This window comes from Camelus dromedarius, chromosome 1, assembly GCF_036321535.1.
Source record: "Camelus dromedarius isolate mCamDro1 chromosome 1, mCamDro1.pat, whole genome shotgun sequence".
Taxonomy (NCBI): Eukaryota; Metazoa; Chordata; class Mammalia; order Artiodactyla; family Camelidae; genus Camelus; species Camelus dromedarius.
Window position 1 is genome coordinate 95,368,738 of NC_087436.1, and position 5,003 is coordinate 95,373,740.

General features: G+C 42.9%; 1 long non-coding RNA gene across 1 annotated transcript; it reads right to left on the reverse strand.

Moving 5' to 3' along the window:
* Window positions 1–3,421: 3,421 nt before the first annotated feature.
* Window positions 3,422–4,565, reverse strand: LOC135322181 (uncharacterized). Its single transcript, XR_010382543.1, has 3 exons — window positions 4,319–4,565; window positions 3,971–4,160; window positions 3,422–3,836 (listed from the first exon to the last, which is right to left on the reverse strand). It is a non-coding gene; the product is annotated as an uncharacterized LOC135322181 (long non-coding RNA).
* Window positions 4,566–5,003: the final 438 nt, after the last annotated feature.

Below are 5,003 nucleotides of genomic sequence, written 5' to 3' on the forward strand. Positions count from 1 at the left end.
TAATTAGGTTTGTTTGTTTGTTTGTTTATGGAGGTACTGAGGAATTGAACCCAGGACCTTGTGCATGCTAAGCATGCACTCTACCACTGAGCTCTACCTAGCCCCCCCCCAATATGGAATATATTTTGAAAACATTACAGTTGTCTGTACATCCCTTAAGATCAGGGGCTACATCTTGTTCATATTTGTATCCCCAGGGCTTGGATTGTTGACCTGAACTGAAAGAGGGCACTAAACTTGGGTGACACTAATTTACTTATTGTTTTCTTTCAGAAAAGTTCCATTGGTGTCTGTTCCTCAATAAACCTTCCTTGGTCAATTGACCTTAATCAAGTACCTTCTGCAGATTTCTGTTACCCCTAGGATATTTAATTGAGGAAGGAGTATAAAGGATAAACACAGAAAAATGAAAACTCACACATACAAATTATAGATTCGTTAATGTCAGAGGTCACAAAATGGTGGCTTTAAGGCTAAATCTGCCTGTAGACATGCTTTCTTTGGCTCAAACATTATTTTTTAAAATGTAAAACAAATAATTTAAACTCCAGAAATGTGGATTTTGCTTTCTCTTGGTCACGCCCGGCCAGGTCCCTCCATGGGGATGGCTGGCAATGCAACCATTTCAGGCGTGTCCTCGACAGGCCACCCCAGAGGCAGCCCTGTCCCTCCCTGTCCTCTCCTGTACACCAGGGCCGATGGGAGTTGCCATTATGCTTGCACTTCGGTAGTTTTTTTTTTTTTAAACATTTACCACATATCAGGCACTATTCTAAGCTCTTTGGTTGTCTATCTAGAAATCTACCTCTGTATCACAGGAAGGGACACCGAGGCACAGTTCCTGTGTGGTGGGTACATCTGGCTCCCAGGTTCTAGCTATTAATCACTCAGCTATATCATATCTTGGTGGGGAGGGAAGGATATCAAAAATCATACCTAACCGCCGTGCCAGGTGGTGCCCGAGCCGCTTGCCTGGGACACTGGGTTCTGTCTCATTAGAGAAGAAAGATTCACAAAAGAAGTGATTTTGTAGAGTTTTAAAGGTAAAAAGAGTCATCAGTCCAGGCAGATTCAGTGCATCAAGCAAAGCCCCCGCCAGAGGTGGGAGAGCAGGCCTGGGTAACTGAGCTGCATGAGGGCGCAGACAGAGGCCAGGCAGGAGGTGAGGCGTGGCCGCTGAGACTTGGAGCTTGGATCTGATACCCCAGGAAAGTAGACTGCCGTGGGCGGGCTAGGGAGGCAGGTGATAAGGTCGAAGTCCTGTTTGACCAATATGATGGGGAATGAATCGGCATTCTTACAGGAGTCCTGCTGAACTTCATTCATTGCTTTCACAATAGAAGAAAGTCGATTTTGTAACACAGGTGTCCCTATAATACTGGCCTGACTGTTTACTTCTGCTCCAGTCCCTGAGCCTATGAGCAAATACTTCAGGCACTACAACGAGCAGAAACTTGAGACAGAGCTTATCTGGTAATGCTGGGTTTTGCATCATATCCAGGGTGTGGTGTTACTTTAGAAGGCAAGTTCAATAATTACGTGTTTACGGATTGAGCAAACAGTGCATGTGCCCTGAGAGGGCTCAGGATTTATACTTTGAGAGCCCAGCGAACTAACTTATTCAACTAATCAGCAGGCTCTGTACCTGGATGTAGCAAATGGTCGCAATATATTCAACATATACATATGTGAATGTGTGTGTGTTTATTTATATTGAATATTCACGTAGCACCTTGCGTTTAACTACTTATTCACAAAATAGCCCAGGGAAGCTTGAAGACGTTAAGTGAATCAACTAAAGCTAATTCAGGCAAGCCCAGGTCACTGACCCACCCTGTGTGTCCTCTCTTTGTTACATGTAACCTATTAAATAAAGCCTTTTGTGTTTTTGATGTAACCTAACAATGTAATGAAGTGACAAAATGAGTATAAAAAGCATTAAGGTCACCTAAACTTCCTTTGTTAGAAAATAAGAATGCCTATTAAACTATTACATTCTTTATTTTCTTGCTCCATTATTATTTATCTCTGTAGGAGAGAGATTGGAACCATATTTATTACTCTGGTCTTAACAGGGCTTGTCAGCCACTGTCATACAGTAAGTGTTTATAAGCATTGGCAATAATGAATGGGAGCCCACACCCCTGCTTGATGTCTGCTTCCCTGCTTTATTGCCCTTAGATAATTTCTTCCATTTCTATTTTTGCATTTTCAAGGACAACACAAGGCTGGACAGTTACGTGATTCAGGACTTTTAAACACATTTGAAATATGGCAATTACTTGCTATTCTTGATAACAAACCTAAAGGCAAGCTTGCAAGCGCTGACTTGTCCTCTCCCTCCTCATTCCAGCTACTACAGACTGAAGAAATTATCTGCTTAGTTGGGCTGCATGTCACTGCTGTCTGTAGAAGTGGCTTTCAGATGCAGGTGTTGGTTTTGGGAGCCCCCTTGGCTGTGATTTTACATGTCTCGTTTTCATTGCTACACTAACTTCGAGGACCAGGCAGCATCCTTGGCTTCCTTGGGGGCGTGGGAAGGGGCACACCTTGGATTGTTCTACTCCCTTTGAGGTCAGTGACATCTGAGTCTGGCCCTTCTTTGCTCTGGTCATTCAGACGTTCTGGACTTAAGTTTCTGCAGCTTTTGGAATGGTGATCAAATGTCCACACAGCGACTTTTGGTGCACTTAGAGCTATGCTAGGGGAAGCGTGAAATTACTTCCCAAAGGATGTGGGTCCTGCCCCCTCAGGAACCAGAAAAGGGAAGATCATGGTTGGACCAGTAACCCAGCCTCACTGGGTGTCAGTTTCCTCATTTGTAAAGTGTGAGGGTTACATGAGAGTGCCTCTAACATCCTTTTCTGCTCAAATATTCTATGAGCCAAAGAAAGCTGAGAACACATCTAAATTGAGAATTCTGAAATTTTAAGAATTTTCTGGGAAACTGAGATGGTGACACCAGCCAATAGGACTGAGATAGAGTTTGCCGTCAAATGGAATCAAGGATAAACCTGGTTCTGCCAGTTCCTTGCTCTGTAACCTTCAGTAAGTGACTTCTCTTTGAAACTTGTGTCTTATCTTTAAAATGGAAATACTACTATCTACCTAGCAGAGCTGTTGTATGGATTTAATACACATCCATGGTGTATTTTTAGTGCTACAGGCATAGCTCTGTAAATGGTGTCACTCTATAAACGGTGAAAGTTGCTCTGATGACGGTAATCTTAGGAATATATGGTTTTAGAAATAGTTAAAGGTTTGGAAAAGATTAGATCTAAGGAAGATAGCATATGAAGTCTTTGAAATTGCAGTAGGACTAAGACAGATTTTGAGGATAGAGTAGCTACTGAAAAAAATGATGCCACGGTGATAAGAAATTGAGGTGAAGAGCACTTATGGGCAAGATTGTTTACTGAGTTACTTCTAGCACTTGCTATAGGTGTGGACACTTTTGATGAGACAATATCCTTGTGATCAGTATCGTCCTGCGCCTTGTCCAGCATGTTACCTTCCAGACACAGAGTCATTCTTTATATTCAACGATGGCAGTCCGTTGATGACTTATTGTTACTCTTGTGTCTGAAAAGACCAACTCAGGGTCAGCAGTTCTTTCTCAAAACCCCAAATGGTGATTGGTTTTATTCTGAAGCTACTATCAATGCATATCATGCCTGTCACTTTTATTGTTTCTGCCAACATCTGGATTCTTGGCAATTTCACCTTCCTTTAGATCTTCTTCACCTTGGCTCCTCTGGTCTCAGGGGATTTTTGAAGCCCTTGAACTTCTTTGCAGAATTGCATGTGTATGAGCATATATGCATTTGTGGGGAGACCTGGCCGGAATAGAGGGATCGGACTCAAAAAAGTCAAAAACTGTGGCTGAAAATGTCTTGGACGAGGAAAGAATTGAAATAACTTCACAAAATGAAAAAAATGATCTAACAAACACGGAGAGGTCCCAGCATACCTGTTTGCTTCTGCAGCTTTAACATGTCCATGTCTTCTCCTTTCCTCTAACGAACATGCAGTGGGTGAGTCTCCTTGGCAAGGTTTTCAGTTTCAGAGCAGCTCTTTATGGCATGACCCGGTGTCTGGCTGAATGGCCTGGAGGATTTCTGATGAGTGGATGTGGAGACTTTGCACTCTCTTCATTGTCCCTAGAAAGAGCATGAAGTTTTTTATTATTTTTTAGGAAACCTAAAGTGTTAGAGACTACTTTCCAGGGAAGGAATGAAAACTGATTTTGATTACAGTAACCTAAAAGGGTGAAGTAAAAGTGGCAGGATAAGATTTTTAAAGGAAAAGTGCTTGTTACCCAGATTTCATTTGCAGAGAGAATCAGTCCTTTGTGCCTGGCTTGGCCTCCAGGCCAGCAGGGCCACAGGGCCACGCCCCAGGGCGGGTCTGGGATAGTACAGCTTCCTCCTCCTCTCTCTCTGTATTTGTCTCCGTCTCTCTCTCTCTCTCTCTCTCTCTCTCTCTCTCTCTCTCTCGCTCGCTCTCTCTCTCTCGCTCTCTCTCTCTCTCACACACACACACACACACACACACACACAGATCTTTAAAAGGTACGATCTTTTTTGTGTCACCAGTGTTAGGATTTGGAACACCTTAGAGAGACGCTGATCACCACAAATCTAGACTGGGAAAGGAAGTGAATTTTCTTTGAACCTGTTTTGAAAATACAGAACTTCTCTTTTAAGAAGTAGGAGGAAATAAATAACTAGATAGAATTTGTTGGGCCTCTGAAACTCCAAAGCAGCTGGTAAGCTTTCTGAGAGAGTGAAAAGCCCTAAGTTCGTCATTCACCAAATTACTACATCGATGCAATGATTCTATTAGATGCTGGACATAGAATTTGCTCTCTAGAAGTTTACTTTCTAGTCAGGGAAACAGACCACACATACGTGGAGCAGCTAAGGAGAATAAAGTGCAGCAGACTTCAGAGAAGGGAGAGCTTACGCGGGCTGGAGGAAGACGTCAGATCAGCAACAGACACA